The 17561-nt window shown below is 48.5% G+C and overlaps 5 non-coding genes across 5 annotated transcripts; all 5 read right to left on the bottom strand.

Moving 5' to 3' along the window:
* Positions 1–4573: 4573 nt before the first annotated feature.
* Positions 4574–4676, bottom strand: TRNAY-GUA (transfer RNA tyrosine (anticodon GUA)). Its single transcript has 2 exons — positions 4640–4676; positions 4574–4609 (listed from the first exon to the last, which is right to left on the bottom strand). It is a non-coding gene; the product is annotated as a tRNA-Tyr (tRNA).
* Positions 4677–5404: 728 nt separating this feature from the next.
* TRNAY-GUA (transfer RNA tyrosine (anticodon GUA)) lies at positions 5405–5506 on the bottom strand. The gene is made up of 2 exons: positions 5470–5506; positions 5405–5441 (listed from the first exon to the last, which is right to left on the bottom strand). It is a non-coding gene; the product is annotated as a tRNA-Tyr (tRNA).
* A 69-nt stretch (positions 5507–5575) lies between these two features.
* TRNAY-GUA (transfer RNA tyrosine (anticodon GUA)) lies at positions 5576–5683 on the bottom strand. The gene is made up of 2 exons: positions 5647–5683; positions 5576–5611 (listed from the first exon to the last, which is right to left on the bottom strand). It is a non-coding gene; the product is annotated as a tRNA-Tyr (tRNA).
* A 65-nt stretch (positions 5684–5748) lies between these two features.
* On the bottom strand, positions 5749–5851 carry TRNAY-GUA (transfer RNA tyrosine (anticodon GUA)). The gene is made up of 2 exons: positions 5815–5851; positions 5749–5784 (listed from the first exon to the last, which is right to left on the bottom strand). It is a non-coding gene; the product is annotated as a tRNA-Tyr (tRNA).
* A 75-nt stretch (positions 5852–5926) lies between these two features.
* Positions 5927–6025, bottom strand: TRNAY-GUA (transfer RNA tyrosine (anticodon GUA)). The gene is made up of 2 exons: positions 5989–6025; positions 5927–5962 (listed from the first exon to the last, which is right to left on the bottom strand). It is a non-coding gene; the product is annotated as a tRNA-Tyr (tRNA).
* Between the last annotated feature and the right edge of the window lie 11536 nt (positions 6026–17561).

A 17561-nucleotide genomic window follows, 5' to 3' on the forward strand; every position in this document is an offset into this window, starting at 1 on the left:
ATTGTTCCCCGATTCGAGATGTGCCCTTATTTTTTTAAGGATCCGCCGACTCTTACACAAATATATAAATATATATATATATATATATTTATATATATATATATATAAATGAAAACGAAATATTGTATATGTATATTTGTAAAAGTAAGCGATATTGCCAATATAGCGTTTTCGACGAACCTTCGAATAAAAGATTCAGAGAAATCTCACACACGAAAGGGCATCTTTCTCCCTTTCTTTCTTTCTCCCTTTCCCTTTCTCTCTCTCTCTCTCTCTCTCTCTCTCTCTCTCTCTCTCTCTCTCTCCTCATTCGCTCTTATTTGCACCGCGTGTTATTCACCACGAGTACTCGCTAATGGGATGGAAAGTGGGGCACGATTAGGCCCCGCAAACTTGACCGCCATTCCAGGAGGAAAATTCGTTTCTAGGACGCAAGAGAGCGAATGAAAGCGCGGGATATAGAGATTTGTTCGTTCACCGGGGTTATGCTCGGAGCTGAATAGAATTGCGCGAATGGAACAATAACTATCCTTCGTCTCTCGCGCTGTTTGGAGCTTCTTCAAAGTCGTTGGGGGATTCATTGAAGAAAGATCCCGCTCGCGGCACTTTGGAGCGTAGCAATCGAGATGCGGCTGCGAGGTAAATTCTCTCAAGGCAGCTCGACAGTTTTTCGCGCTTTTTCGAGTGTCTTCTCGAGGAACGTGCGACAGGAGGACTCGGCCTCACCATCGAATTTGTCGCGTCGCATCGATATATGTGTATCGCTATTCGTATTCGGATCAAGGTCGCGCGACGGTCTCGGCGCAGCCGAGACACGCGAGCGGGATTTTCAGAGCAATTACGAAACCGGAATGAACTTTTCGTCGTGATGTATAAATTGGATTGGCGGTCCTCGTGCGTAAGTACGTGCATGCAGACATACCAGCCGGCCAGATAAGCAAGCAAGCAGGCAGGCAGCCTCGCGCGCGATTGTGCACCAGCAGGAGGACGACAGCCGAGAGAACTCCGGCTCGCATTCTTCCGAGAGAGAGAGAGAGAGAGAGAGGCGCAGAGCGCGCGTCGAGATTGCGACTCATGAACGAGATTTTCCTCCGAGGCTGTATAAGGTGTTTGCGCGCGTTGCTGCTGTGGTGACGGACACCTTCTCTCTTTCTTTCTCTCTTTCCCCCTCCCCTTCTTTCTCTCTTTCTCCCTAAACCATGACGCGTTCGTATCGCGAGATTTTCAATGAGACGCATTAATTCTGGTTAATCGTCTCGAAATGGCCGCGCTTTGAGAGCTTCCCGCAGGAGCGCCGTCTCGAGCGTCGTCGAGGTAACGAGGAAATTAATACGACGCTGCGATACAAAAGTGATTTATCGCAATTTCACCACGTCTAATGACCCCTGCAACACTTCGGACTATGTTATTGATACAGTCTTAAGTACGGGGTAAAGCATACTTCCCTTTTCTCCCGTTATTTACGACCGCGGTGAATTCCTCTCTCGTAATCGGCGAGCGCATTACGAGTGGTGTTACGACGAAACTCGAAAGACTCGCGGCTGCTTTGCGACCATTCATCGGCGATTCGTTCCCGCTGGTAATTAAAAAGACGACAAGCGCAATTGTACATCTCGAGACACAACATGGAAGCTACGTGACACACCGAGAGCTCCGTTAGTGCGGGACTCGTGTCGAATCGCGATGAAGCGGACAGCCCGCCGAGCACGAGTTAGCGATGGCTCGCACGAGAATGAAGCGCAACGAATAGCTCTTTCCTCCCGAGCGATTACGAGGTCCGCCTTGCTAATTGACGGCTAATTGGATCAGCAGCGTTTACGCTGACGCTGCGATGCGGCGACTGAGCCAAACCGTGGACGTAAAATTTGCGATAAGTATGGAACCCCGGCGTCGCCGCTGTGCACGCCGGTTTCCGTTTCATTCGAATCAGTCGAATCGGGGATAAAGAAAGGCAGACAACGGCAGAAGAATAATGTTAACCTCGTGAAATACCAGCCGGTGAAACACCGGCGACCGGCGACGGCGGTTGCATTCCGATGCAGCCTCTCTTTCGTCGCCGTGTTTAAAGAGTCGACACGCCTGCCACGTGTCGACGAGTCCGATCGACGTGCCGGCAGGATGATCTCGAGGGACTTCCCATTCACGAGCAACGGATTCCTCGATCACGACCGCGCGATCGCGTCGTGCCGAGTAAACGACTTAATAAGCGACTCCGAGGGGTCACGCGCATCCTTCAGCCGCGTTTCGTTCAGCCTTTTACGCTACGTTTTAGATCGCGCCCGAGGCCAGCTTCGCTCGAGTCCTTTATCGAGACGGTGCATCCAGACGGAAGTGTGCAACCGCCGGGAATTTTTCGCCGGATGTCGCTCTCGAGCGACGTTTTACTTCTTCACGACGACCCTAAGAACGCGCTCTTATTGACTCTCTCCCTCCCTCCCCCCCCCCCGGCTCACTCCCGCCGAGAGCACCTACTCACACTCATTTTATTCATCGGTACAAAAGTCTTTGTTAGATAATTTGCCGGTGTCACGCGAGTCGAAGGTGCACCCACGATCAGATTCCATTAACCCCGCCATAAGACGCGTGATTAAATTTCGCAATGGTAAGAGCGGCCCGCAGAGGACAGAACGTTCGACGAAGCGCTACAACCATCAGCGTCTCCGCGTGCAAGTACCAGGAGCCGGCATCCTTGAAAGATGATCGTTGCCATTAGAGCTTGCTAGTGGTTGCTAAAGTATTGCAACTGCAATCTATAATCAACACGAACGGCGGAATACATTGTATACATCGTCCGATCGTCCGAAGAGAAAAGGATATAATCGCATTGGATTAATTTTCATTCCTTAAACGAGTGATTTCGTCAAATAATTTTATTGAATGACGAGTGTTTTCCAGAGAGAGAAAGAGAGAGAACCCCCAATTCCGTTGACCGTCCAATTTATCTTCGCTAATTGCTAGTGCATCGCTGATTGTTCGTAACGCAAGGCAGCTTCACGTGGCCAGATTCCCGTGTCTAGCTGAACAGCCGAAAACGTAAAGCACGCGATGATGGCAGTTTGCACAACGCGGGTGGTGGAGAGGACAACTCGTCCTCTCGGACTTCTCTCTTCTGGAAGACAACGCGTCTCCGGCGGTATGGCGCCGATAAAACGCTCGCAACAACGGCGCGCTAAACGACAACCTGAAAATCTCGCATAAGCGAAAGTAGAGAAAGCTACGTAGCTCGCGAAGCCGCGGCAAGGCCGCTTAAAGCTGCTTAAAGACGAAATACGCCTAGCGGCGCCGTTCAGATATCGGCTGAAATCACGCGCGTAATCACCGGACTGATTATCGGCGGGCGTGAACGAGGACTGTCATTAGGTTCGAAGTTTATCGCGCTGACATTGCCTTGGCGGCAGCTACGTCGTCTCGCGTACGCACATCCTCCGCTGCAGTCTCGCGATTCCCCTAGCAAAATGAACAAACCGTGTTGCGTGCGTCCGGCGAAAAGAAATCAGTCTATCGGACGTACTTGTTTGCTCGCGAAATTCACGCTGGGCTATATTTTATTTATCTCGCGTATCGCGCGTTATATTTCGGCCGGCAATTTTGCACAAAGTCAATATTGATTTTCGAAAATCTCGTTCGCCACTCGAGGCGCAATTACGTAGCCATGCAAAATCGGGCGTTTTTAATTTTACATTATTAACGACACGCTCTCCGCGATAACGACGCAGGGAGCAAATCGTAGTCGTGTAATTTCGGAAGCTGCAGCTGAACGCAGCCGGCTTCCGAATGGCGCGTAAATGATCCCGGCTGAACAAAACTGCTGCCGGTTGAAGGCGCTTGCAAGTGCGAGAGTTCCGATAATGGAATATTTAATAACCGGCCGGTCGGCGCGACGTGCGGTGCGGCGCGGCGAGGCGCGCCTCGTTGCGCCTCACCTTTCCGATACGAGCCGGTCGAAAGAAACGACGCGAGTCTCGGTGAAATTGACTCCTACTAGGTCAGTGGGTGACGGAAGCCGAGTGACGCGGCTAGAGGTATTTGTCTATCTGTTGGTCGCGACTTGTTCTCAGCAGGCATACAAGCAGATAAACATCGCGCGCCGTTGATTGAAATTCTTCTTGCACGCGCGGCGAAGTCAGAATGCGGGTTCTCTCGCAGTGCTCAATTTCACCGGCGATGATATCAGGCCGGATAATTTTAGGAATATACTACGCTCTTAGCGAAATTATAACGCTCGCCACGTGGTGGTTACGATTAAAAATGATTCGTCAAATGAGTCGAACGATTTTACGAGGCGTGTAGAGCAAAGTGTGAAAGCACGCCTCCGCTTAAATCAATGTGTAAAATTGTTAACAGAGAGAGAGGGAGAGTAAAATGTTACACGATGTTTCGCTTCACTTAATTAAAATAAAGCGGAGCGTGCCGATTCTTGTCTAGGTTTCCCGAAAAAGTCACTTCATCTGACAATAATTAATTTATAACAACCGAGTCGTTAAATTAAAATTATGAAATGATTTTATAGTTGTTGCAAAGATGACACCATGACTAAGAAAAGAAATCGCGTGGTTCGGGAATAAAAAAAATCTCCTTCGAGCCGGATTTGAACCAGCGACCTATGGATGCCCGCTGAATAAGCTCTCTCTACCAACCTCTACAGTCCACCGCTCTACCAACTGAGCTATCGAAGGCTTGTGATCACGGTGGTGTAAGTAATAGAGATATTTATGTAGTCATTGATTCTATCATTATATTTATTAAAATAAAATGGAATTAAATTTTTCACATCTCGTCTTTTTAAAATAAAATAACGCAACGTAATAAAAGAATATTCTTTTAGATTAAACTGAATCAGCGATGTGAATTTATATTTTAAAAGTATCAAATGTAATTCCTTGACCTACAAATTTTGCCTGTTGAAAATTTTTATTCCTCTTTAGAAAAAGTAAGTATAAAAAAGATATTGATGTAATATCAAATAAATTTAGAACAATATGTCCGCAAAAAAAGATAAACATTTTTTTCGAACCAACAACCTTTGGACTGTGGTCATGTGGTGCAGCATCGCCCTCTGTTTCTATCGCTACCGGATGTTTCTCGTTTTTATAACTAATAATCTATTGTCATAACAATATCTAGAACTAATCTTTAGAAAAAATATTCCATCACTCTGTTAGTGCGACGCCTCCTGACTTTTGAAGATGTTTTCTCCTTCGCATTATATGTAAAGTATATAATGGATATTGAAGAAAGAACAAAGATGAAGATTACATTTTTACAGGAGACACATTTACAGGAGACTTTCAGTTAAAAATATATATCAGACTTACGATAATAAAGCTACTTAAATGAATAATTCAACATATAAATTTATTTTACGCGTAAAAAGTAGATTTTAATGAAACATGCAACAAAAAATTCCTTCGAGCCGGATTTGAAACCAGCGACCTATGGATGTCTTCTCTTTCATGCAATCGTAGCCAACTACAGTCCACCGCTCTACCGACTGAGCTATCGAAGGCACGTGTTCGGGCTTCTTGGCAGAACTTAATGAATGAATTTAAAAATGGTTACAAAAGAGCTAAAAAATTCCTTCGAGCCGGATTTGAACCAGCGACCTATGGATGTCTTCTCTTCTCACTTTCGTGCAATCGTGGCCAACTACAGTCCACCGCTCTACCAACTGAGCTATCGAAGGCACATGCCTCCAACTCCTTGGAAGAACTTAATGAATTAAAAATTGTCACAAAAGAGCTAAAAAATTCCTTCGAGCCGGATTTGAACCAGCGACCTATGGATGTCTCTTCACTTTCGTGCAATCGTGGCCAACTACAGTCCACCGCTCTACCAACTGAGCTATCGAAGGCACATATATTCCGCTCTCTCAAAGAAACTTGATCAATCGAAGGATATTGCGAAGTAGCTAAAAAATGTAAAAAGTTCCTTCGAGCCGGATTTGAACCAGCGACCTATGGATGTCTCTTTTATGTAAACGACAAACAACTACAGTCCACCGCTCTACCAACTGAGCTATCGAAGGCTCCTGTCAATCGCTTTTAATTACATCGTTGTGTAGAGCGAATTGATAAAAGCCAGCGGCAGATAGCCCTATGCGCGATAAACGCGCGGCGATTTACAAAAGAACAATATAAATTCATGGCGTGCCGCCATCGGCGATCACACTTTACGGTTCAACGTATTCCGTTATTCGTGCGCGCGCGCGCGCGAGCGATATTAATGTAACAACGTTGCGAGACAGGTGGAGAACATAATAACAAACCGTATTCCGCTACCGGCATTACACGAGCGTTCCGCTTGGACGAGCAAAATTCTCTCCTCACTGCGTGTTCCCGATCGAAACACGCGGGACCGATTATCGTGAGCAACGCTCACCAACAGTCATAACTATGCTACCGTAACGAGACATGAATTGTCAGGAGGAACCATATCTCTTTCTATCGCAACAGTCAGTAGACTCGCCGCTCGACGGAAAATCTCGCGGTTACGACCGCTCGTTAAAGGAAAATTCAATCAATGGAAAGTGATTATGCAGATTTCGTTCCGAAGGCGTGACGGTTGCGACGTTTTCACTCGCGTCGGAACCAGCTCTCGAGTGTTACTACAAGTAGCGGTTCCTCCTCGACGACCTCGTTAACCCTTTTCCCTCCTTACAACTGCTTTTTCCATCCGGGAACATTCTGATTCCGAGATGGCGCGAAAGTTTCGTTTACTCGCATTTCATTGCGTCTTCAAGTAATCAAGTATGATCAAGTATGTCATTTGTGGCGACATTTCGTCGCCGTTATCGTCATCGTCGCTTCGTTGCGCATCGTATTTGTCTACTTGAGGTCGAAGGTTTAGCAAAATGCGTCACGGCAGATAACACACGTCCTGAGTTCGATTCGTGGCCGCTAAATGAATTAGCGCTAAATCGGCGGCTTAAAATCACCGGATGCTGCCGATTGTCCCCGAGGCGTGTGCCACACCCCTCGTCGCGTCACCCACGTCGCGAATTCCAGCCGTTTTTCGCCGGGAGAAGGTATGCTGCGGCATACAAGCATTGCTCCGATCAGCGAAACCGCGATGCACAAGCACGCGCTATCAACTCATCATCTGACTGAACATACTGAAACGACTGTTAATAAAAATGTCGTACGATTACAAGATAATTCGAAGAGACGATTAAATTCTGAATTGTCATTCTTTTACAAATGTCGGAAGTAGCTTTCGAGCGGCCTACTGATACGCTTCCGGGTAAACAAGAGCCACCACCAGCCGGAAGATCGAGCGACCGGCGCTACACGACGATAAAGTATGTTCGACCTCGAGTATGTTCGTCTCTCGTTAGTGTCAGGAGAGTGCGAATTTCTTGCCCACAAGCCAAACGACACCGTCCTTGCTGCCGGGTTACTTGCACGGCGAGCAACCTTTCTTATTTTCCATGTGTCTTGCTGGCGATCGGAACGCGATATCGGGAGAATTTTTCTAGTGAAAGGCGACGAGAACGCTTCAGTTTGCACTCCGAGTCAATCACTGCCATCGAGTTCGAGTTAATGAACGTGTTGCGAGTTGGTATCTGAACGTTGGTAGGCTGAACGTCGTAAAATCCGCAGATAATCGAGCGGGATTTTTTTCCCAGTTAATACATTTGTAATACCTCAAAACGTACGTATCTGATTCGATTAATTCGTTAGAACTTGGGGGGTGAATTGAAAGTTTGGTGATTGGTGATTAGGAAAAGAGCCGAGAGATCGAGGTTAGATATTATAGAGATTCTTGCGAGAGAAATTAAGATGCGCGAGAAAGGATATTTTCGCCGGCTCGCAGAGCCGCGAATGAAAATGAAATTGGAAAGACAAGAAAGGCGCGCGGGAGAGCCTCCGCGCGCATCCTCCGCTGTCGCTTTCAACTTTCAACTCTCCGCGACCGTCACCTATTCTCCCTACTCGCAGAGTTACCTTTTCTTCTTCATGCCGTTGAATGTAATGTACATCGAAGTAGTGTAACGGAATACTCGCGTTTATTACGACACCCTATTATCCACGGGAGAAGGAACTCGCCGGGAAATGACGACGACGACGACGACGACGACGACGACGACGACGACGACGACACATAATCGCGCTTGAATCGGATAAAGTGCAAAAGCGTAAGTCCGTTAAGCGAATTCCTCGCAAACAGCAAACAAGTTTACATTACCCGATCAATTGTGGCTAAAGTGGATTATAATTGCAACGTCGCTCTACCTGTTTCCTCGCGCGAAGAAACATTCCAATGTAAAAAGCGACGCTATGTGCAACACCGCTTTATCGGAACGCAGTTAAAACAGTGACAATCGATAGCGATTAAATGAGCCCTCGAGCCAATCGATTGTTCGGATTATTTGGAGACAGAAATTCAACAAACGGCACCACAAACGTGGTACTAAACGAAATCGCAGTTTCGCGTTTCTCTGATTGCAAAACTATACACTGGAGCTGAACCATCCGCTCAAACATCGCAGACATGAATCCCGAATCCCGAGAATTACGTGCGAGAGCGAAGCCTCCTGCGAGGACAGGCGCGGTTGAATCGCCGGCCGTAAATATATACTGCACCATACGTACATACAGGTAACGGGATATTTCAGCCGCGTTGCAACACCGTCGTATTATCCGCAAAGCGGGGTCATTCTCATGCTTATGCTTATACGAGAACAGGCCGCCGTGTGGCTGGTAGCCCGACGGTGACGAATCATCTCGAGATCGCGGCGATAATAGCTGCTTCTCGCCTGGCCACGTTGTATGTGTGTGATTTTTGCACGTATCCTCGACTTCGGCCCTGGATCACATGACGTACGACGTTTGACAGTGAAAGTTATCCGCGAGCGTGTTGTGCGCCCTCGGGCCGCTCGAAAACCACACGACCGCCTCGCTCGTCCCACCCTGGAGGAGGAGGAGGAGGAGGAGGAGGAGGAGGAGGACGCGACATGCCGGACCTCGCGCGCGCGATCAGACTTCCAGAGGATTCGTTTCGTGGACGAGAACGGTTGATAGAACCCGTAGGCCCTGAACTTACGATGACGACTCCAAGACGAGACTCTGCGCATCTCGTTTAGCATCGGATGAAATAATCGACGCCTCGTCGAGATTAAAGTTCACCAATTATTCGGGCCGCTCGTGGTTCGGCCCCACATCATTTCACTGCGCGCATACACGCTTAGGAATCTGCCCGACGCAGATACTTTAAAAGCGCAATAAAACGCGTTGGAAATGCGCATGATGAGAAACCGAAACCAGATAGACGGGAGATCTCACGAGATCTCAATCGTAGCAAAGAGAAAGGAATATTTCGCCGAATATATCGTCCAAACTGAACGCAAAGCGCAAGAGCACCTGGGTGCTCGGCACCCTCGCTCGACGACACGGCCGAAATTAATTTTTAATCAGCAAATAGCTGAGATGACCTCGATTCAAAATATCGTTCAATCACAGCGGTTGCTCGATAATAATTACTTGAGCCTCGAATCATGTCATCCCGCCTGATTCACCTCTCTTTTCCCGTAGCACGTTGCACATCCCTGCGGCGTTTTTCCTCGGGGAGGAGGGGGGGGGGGGAAGGTACTTCGGTATGAGGTGCGAGGACATGGCTGATATTGGGAAAATCGTCTGCGATCCAGATCTGCCGACGAAGAGCTATGAATTTCGCGGATCGATCGCTCGTTCCAGGGACACCCGGGCTGTGCTGCACCTCCTGCGCACCTCACCGCACCTCTTCAGGGGCAAGGTCGACCGCTCCCTACCACCGTGACACGCACGTGTACGTGCACACGTACAGGCACACGTATTGCACACTCACGTACGTACAAGCGTGCACGTTTCTACGGGCGCAAATGGGCGTGTGCACGTGGTTGCAGTTGCACTCTCTCTCTCTCTCTCTCTCTCTCTCTCTCTCTCTCTCTCTCTCTCTCTCTCTCTGTCTCCCTCTTTGTGCGAACAACTCGTCCGACCCTGGCGGACAAACTGGTGAAAGTGACAAGAGGCAAGGTCGTCTCAGGCCGCCAGTTACAAAATCAGGAATTCCTCGAAAAACAAGCGGCCGGTTTGAATCCTGTATCGATCGGGCCGCGACGCACCGCGCGACAGGACGACTTGCGCAAGGATCGTAAAAATTAAAAATCGCCGGCCCGCGCGTCGCGGACGAAAATGCGGCGATTCGCATTACTGCGGGACCAACGGCATTTCGCACGGAGAAGAATCGCCGGCGCCGGCGTGCCCGTGGAATATCCACGTTCACGCAGGTATACAAAAGGCGCGGTCCTTTCGCAGCGTGAAATGGCCGGGGAGTCCCAACCGGGACGGGGGAGGGGGGCGCTTTGGAAGCTGCTCGAAATTAGGCACGCTATCGTACGCGTATCTGCTGTAACCCGACAATATTCTAAATTTCTTCACCGGTACTATCTTTTTTCGAGAATCTTTCTGTGAGAAATTATACACGGTACACGGTCTCGTGATTTTTAACTAAGTATAATTGAAATCTGCGTTTGAGCGACGCAGAAAAGACGGCGGGCAGGCAGGCAGCCTGTGTGCACTATTTTCTCCCGAACTGTATTTCCAGTAAACAATTAAATTTCACCGGCGATTTCTACGAAACGTTGCCAGCTCGAAAGGATGCGCCGTTTATCCTCACGAAAGCGTGACAAGGTGGCCACCTATTTACATCGAACGGTTGTTGCAACGGCTGTCCTCGGAGGCGACGAGTGGCCTGAAGAAAAAAAAAAAAAAAAGAAAATATCGCGGAGCAGCTTTGATGTAAACAGTACAGGGGAAAATGATTATTTGTTTCTTCTAAATTCTTCTAAATAGTTTCTTCTAAATAGTTCGTAGTATAGTAAAGTTCGACGTAAATAAAAAAGAATATATATATATATATATATATATGAAATGCATCGCCATAAATTTCTGTGATTTTTCAAAGAAAACACGCACATGCCGGTCGTATTAGTAGTTCCAGTGTTAAAACGACTCCGCTGTCTGCGCGAGGTATCTTGATAATTGCGGGATAAACGACGCGTACTTTGTACCAGTCCTATGCTAAGTTCACATACATCGCATGCACGCGAGACGTCACCGAGCGGGACGTAACGAGCGGTAATGAAGTTACGTAGATCTCGCGGAGAAAGGTGCTGGAATAACGTGAAACCGTCTTGCTGTACGGCAAATTTCCGGGATGTCGTCGCTCGCGATTGTGATCTACGATAGTACGATCGCGCGCTCGCGCCAGGATCGAGCGTTTCCTCGTTGATAAGCGACGACGCGGAGCCAGACGGCTGTTCGTCGTGACGCGTCGTTCACCGTTCACAAGCGACATTGAAGATATACACCTGCGGGAGAGTATTTTGCAACGTGAAATATGGTTCTCCGATGTTCATCCTCAGCCTCGTGAAGAATAAATTAAGAATAAAGCGAGGAACGTTATATAATATTTTCCGTGTGTGATAAAGTACTTACGTAATAATAAAAAGAAGAAAAAGTACCAACGATAAATTACGCCGGCGGATCTTTTATCAAATACTGTCGCACGGCCGTGTAAAGGTTGACTTTTCAATCGGTAGAAAATGTCAAAGCTTCGCGCGCTTCAGCGACGTTGAAAAATTATCAACGAGCTCGCCGGCGCGGTGGGTGGAATCGAGATTTTCGACTCGAAAATGAATGATTACTTTCTGCTATTCCGCGTGTGGTGGGCCCCCACTCTCATCTCCGCCGTGAATGTGTTTCGAACAATTTTGAATCACCATGACTTTTAACAAGCGCGGCTCGCAACAAGCCGCAAACGAAAACGTAAAGCAGGACCAGCCGCGTAACGGTTTACGGTTAGAGAGTTCGCGACGTCCTCGCGAGGTTCTCGATGACAAGCGTTCTGTAACGGCGAAATTATATGCGTAAATAATGAATATGTAAACACGCGCGCATGCACGCACGCACGATTACGAGCGCGATTACGACACACAGACACGTCGACTTATTAACGTCCGATGTTTCGTAGCCGCCCGCGACTCGTCGTAATCGTCGCCACGGGATCCGTCGCGCGAGAGCACCAGCAACAGCCTCATGCATTTATGCACCCTGTGGCGAAATTAAAAATAAATCACCTCGGGTCACATCACATCATGCGCGCGTGGGTCTCTTTTTATTTTTACTTTCATAATAACCCGACGAAATCCGCCGCGTCGCGTCAGGCGAATCCATGTCTCATTTGAATTATAAGAATAATACATGAGATATGTCGCCTCGCGAGAGCCGGCCCTGTCGCGCGCGCGCGCACGTAGCGCCAACACGTTCTCCGGAGGTCGATTTAGAAAGGTGGATCATAAAATTCGGGTCGCCGTATGAACTTTCTTCGAATCGCGCAATCGTTCCCTCCTAGCGATCGAGTTCCTCGTCTCGCGATTCTCGCGAACGTAATATAAGCCTCTCTCGGAGCTTGCGCGCCCGATCCGAAATTGGAAACACCCAGCGCGGCGCGAACTGGAACTGACTTTGTCGCGCGCGGTGAGTGTATTCTTTCCGAAAACTCTTGAACCTTGCACGTTCCGCGACGCTCTTTAGACGCTATTTCTCTTTGTCTCGACGATGACTCGACGCATAATAAGCGTCGGCGGCAAGCGTGAGTCGCATAAAGCAAGCGACGAGCGAATAAAACAAGCAACAGTGACAAACTTGGTAGTTTAACAGCGCGCGCGCGCGCGCGCTCCCATACGCAAATAAAGCGCCATACGTGCAATCAGCGTAAATTTACGTAATAAATAGCGCGCGTCGTTGTTATGCGTCGAGCTCTAGGAGTCGTTCGTCTGAACGTGAAATCGCGAACGCGTGTCACGATCCGATTTCCCCGAGCGATCCCCGCGAGACTCATCGCGAGAACATTCGCAAACTCGACCGCAACTCGATGAAAGAAGGCGAGTGCGCGCGTCGGTTCCGCGCCGAATACGGCCGTGTCCTTCGCGCGGATGGCGGAAAAGTCGAAAGGAAAGAATTCCTGTCGTATGACAGAACGTTAATTCGAGGAAAGCCGGCGCGCCGCGCCGCGCCGCGGTGCATTCTATCGCCGCGCGGCCGTCGAAGGGAGCCGATAGCGCCGCTGGCCGTGGAGTCGATTACGAATCGAATAACGGAAGGCTGTTTCTGCAAGGTGAACCACCTTCCTTCTCACCTATCTACGAGCAGCGGATCGACCGACGTACCTTTCCAAGCGCAATTTCTCTCCCGCGATTCTGAGCCTCGGAAGGCTCGGAGCACGGCTCGGCTCGACACTGGAAACAAGCAATCTCCGCTGGATTATCCTTAGAAATTAAGACGATATTAACCCTTTAACTACCCTTTGCCCACTGCCAACTATAGTTACCAGAAACGCATTCAAGAATCCATCCAACTTAGTCAAAAAAGGAGATATTTTCACTTGCACTGTAAAGGTGAATTCTTCTTCCAAAAAATGATATGTAGATTGTATGTAGACTCGGAGCTAAAGCTCTTTAGTCTGGTTTTAGCTCAGTTTTAATGATAACATGCTTTGCCAAATTCCAAGTAGGCATAGTTAACATTGTTACTGACATCTAGAAGTGCACTATAAATGTAGAATAGATTGGTATCTGTTATAATTTTATACATTTGGAAGCTTCCTCAGATGCGAAATGTGAAATTAAAAGAAAATCAAAATGGCGAATCCAATATGGTGGACACGAAAATCAAGAAATCAGCCAATTTTCGTGAAACCTGGTGACACCTACAGCGCTTTTTATGCGGCGAAAAATGAAGGGACGATTGACTATCTAAGTGGTGATTTATAAGATATTCCTCTGACTATCAGAGTTATAGTGTCGTATAGATTACCCTTCATTTTTCTCTGTATAAGTTGCTCATTTCGTATATGCTTTTAGGATCCAAGTCAGATTTACCAATAACAAACAAACACGAAAAGCGGAAACTTCATGCACTCATTTATTCAGAGGTAAACGATTGATGCTGATTGTCCGTGTGATTGTTTCACGGTTTTTCCATCTGGATAACCATAAAATTGTTAAAACTAAAAAAAAAATTTAACCGATCAGACGTATTTCTCGCTTCTGGGAGTAGTTTCTGCTCTTGGAAAGGTAGTTTTTCGTAGATATTCAAAATTCTGATACTCCTTTGGGTTATCACTACTTGTAGTCTCAATTCAAAAAACTCAAATTTCATTCTTAAAACATATATAAAAAAGTCGGGCGTTAAAGGGTTAAGTGACATTACACGCTGGTCTCGAGTCTCGATATTCATCATCTCCGATGATGAATTTTCCGCGAAGGGCGGGGAAGAAATTGAGGTTCTTCTGCTCCCGAGGAATTCACCTTCGAAATAAAAGTCGCATTTCGAGCCACCGAGTAGGAAAGGAGCTCCTCTCGTGAAATAGTTTCTTCTTATAATTAACTCTCGCGCGCGCGCGAATGTGACTCGTGATATTAATTCCAGGTAATTATCGATGCGAGCGATGATCCTAGCATAAAATTTCCTGTTTAATAGGACACACCAATCGGCGGGAAATAAATTGCCCTCTCCTCCTTGAATAGGAGATTTTACACGGAAGCGAGCAATAATTCTCTCCGTCGCATTCTCTGTCAACTGTGCCTCGCGCGAGATGCGCACTTTCTGCATACATTACGAGAATCGAGCGGCTGTTATTGGCGGATGCTTCGCCGCCGCCGAGCGTTTCGGCAATTTGTCGTTAAAGCCTTTCCCGGTAACGACAGGACGATTTGGAGCGCGCACGCTCAAGATGATTGCAATCATCGATTATGACGACGACGTTGTCCCATTCACTTGTCGTTCGCACGCAAATCGCACGCGAGAATGAGTTTCGCCACGAGTCCGCGGTCTGTCGCGGTCTCTCGAGATCTTCACTTTCCGAAGATCCAAAGTGTCGCGTGTGACGAGAAACGACTTTTTATACGACAAGTTCAATTCTGCCGAGAGACAGACAATATCCGAGCATTCTAACAGCTTCTTCGCCGCGCGAAGGAAAGCGCGAAGGAAAAGAAGCGGAAGGTCGTCGCCACAAGATGAGCCTCTCTCGTTCACGCGCACGATTTTGCAATTTTAAATCACGGATTCGAGTGCGGAATAATCAGACCGCGATTTTCGTAAACATGAGGGACTGACTGAGTCGATGGTAAAGATACGACACGGGGTTCGCGTCGATGAATTTTTCACGAGGGTTCGCCAAATAAATGTTTCTTGAAAAATGCACCCTGGCGCTCCTGTGTTACTTATAAAAGTGCGAAATCCGCCTCGTCCGTACTCGCCGACGAAGAGTTGGCTGTGCTTGCACTTTTCAACCGCCTGTTTCAATTCAGTCGCCGGTTTTGTCTTGATCCGCTTCGCTCTTTCGTTTTATCCGCTAGTCCTCTAGCGCCGAGAAAATGTGCCGTTCAATTATTCCGCCTTCGGGCCGTTTCCTCGTCGGAAAGCGTCGGTGCCGTCGACGCTGCCAATGGGAAAGTCTGGATAAGGCAAGCCGCACGGCAGCGCTTCACGACGACACGATGCGCGCTCGCTCACGAGCGAGAAGCGTTTCGAAATACGAGATGTGCATAATTATGCGCGCCTACTTAGGTGCATCGGGAATGCAGCGACGTCCTCCGTTTTTCTGGCACGCCCTCGTGGCCGCCGTTGTCTGCCTCTCGATCGGCCGCGATGGTGTCTTTCGCGCGAATGTATTCGAGACGACGACGCCGTCGCCGTCTGCGGCGGCTCCGACGAACAAAGCGCGGACGGGATTCTCCGTCGACGGAAAAATTTCGCCAGTGAAATCGCGCCGACGTCGCTCCCGTCGTTTCCGTCCCGGGAACTTTGTCTCATTATTCATTACATCTAATTACACGTCGCTCTCTCTCTCTCTCTCTCTCTCTCTCTCTCCCTCTCTCCCTCTCTCTCTCCCTCTCCCTCTCCCTCTCTCTCTTTCTCTATATGCACGGGGCGAAATATAAATTTCGCGCATGACAAGTCGCGCGCGGCGCCCGAACATTCCGCGACTTTGTTTCGTAACAATTACATCATTGCACGTTTTGCAATGTGAATCGGATGCGAGAGCGATCAAAGGGCTCGCTGCGCCGCTAGAGAATAACGAGCCATCGCTATTGTTTCGCGCGGTTTCGTGCAAAAGCCGTTTTTGCGAAAAAAGCTTTCGCAAAAGTTCGCAATGCAGTCTCGCCTCTGCGAGGCTGCGCTGGCAGCGAGCGCGGCTGGTCTCAGTCGCGCCGCGCGGCTGAACAATTTTATCGCAAACTCGCCGTGTAATCGTCGGGAATTAACGCGGTTTCGTTTCGGCGAGGCTGCCACTTGGACTGTCGGACGCGAATGAAATTTCGGGGCTCTCTGTTTTTCTCGTTACTTTCACGCACAACGTCTGTGCGCGCGTGCGTAAAAATAGCTCGGAAAAGAAACTCGTATCATTCGGCGCGCGAAGGTAACCGGGTCGGATCAACGATCGCGGATCAAAGCGCGATTTGATCGACTGGATTCCGATCACGCGGCGGAAGAGGGCTCGTTCAATATGATCGACACACTCCCCGGCGACGACGTGATTTTCACCTTGACCGTGAACGGGTCATTGTCCAGCCGATCGTTCCAGCGTCTCGATATTTTTTGCCCCGTCGGGTGCGCCACGAGCGCTGAAACACATCGCGTGGAGAATCGAGCGAAGAGAAGTTCAATTAATAACGCGCCGGCTCGTGACGAAATAAATTAGAGAATTCAGTTTCAGTCGGCGGCCTCGGGCGAAACTTTCGCGCGCGCGCAGGTCCTCCAATTTATACGAAACAGTGCTTATCCGGCCGAATCCGCATATTGTTCGGCGTAGTTTCAGGAGCGATTGTAATTTTAGAAGATATCGGTGGCGAGAGAGTTTCGCGCTGGAAATGGCCGCCGTGTTAACCGGATTAAATACCGGATGGAAGATCGCGCTGCCGCGTTCAGGAGTTCAGGTGAAGACAAGCAACGATGATGAACGTCCGCGCTGAGTTAAATACGCTTAATAACTCTTACACACACGAACGTGTAATCTTTCACTCGCGCGCGCGCGCGGTAGAACGCGCGCTGGCCGCTTTCATAATGAAGTCGCCAGAAATCTCTCGTTCGCGCGAGAGAACTCGATTCACTCATCAAATTATTTATTCCACAAGAAGAATCTCTTTTATTTATGTAACCTGCCTGGGAGTCATGCTTGATGCTCACCGACCAGGATAAATCATCGATTAAAAGTAGCCTGTAATCTCCGAGATATATATTTGACGGATAAATCTCCGTATATTCTCGAAAGCCCTCCTTTCGAAGCCCCAGCGGTATCCTGATTTGGAAAAACAATCGATTCGACGCGTACTTATTCGCCGCGGTTATAGTAACTCGCGGCGTGAAATGGCGAGGCTAATCGATACGGTGCGTTTACGTCAGTTACAATCGCGCTTACGCTCTTGGAGATGCTTATCGCGCCTGTCACGATAATTGCGCCGTTTCTTCATAATCGAGGCGACCCAACTCGGCGCAAAAAGCGAGCGCGCGCGCGAGAAA

This window comes from Harpegnathos saltator, unplaced genomic scaffold (assembly GCF_003227715.2).
Source record: "Harpegnathos saltator strain DR-91 unplaced genomic scaffold, Hsal_v8.6 scaffold7, whole genome shotgun sequence".
NCBI classification, from domain to species: domain Eukaryota; kingdom Metazoa; phylum Arthropoda; class Insecta; order Hymenoptera; family Formicidae; genus Harpegnathos; species Harpegnathos saltator.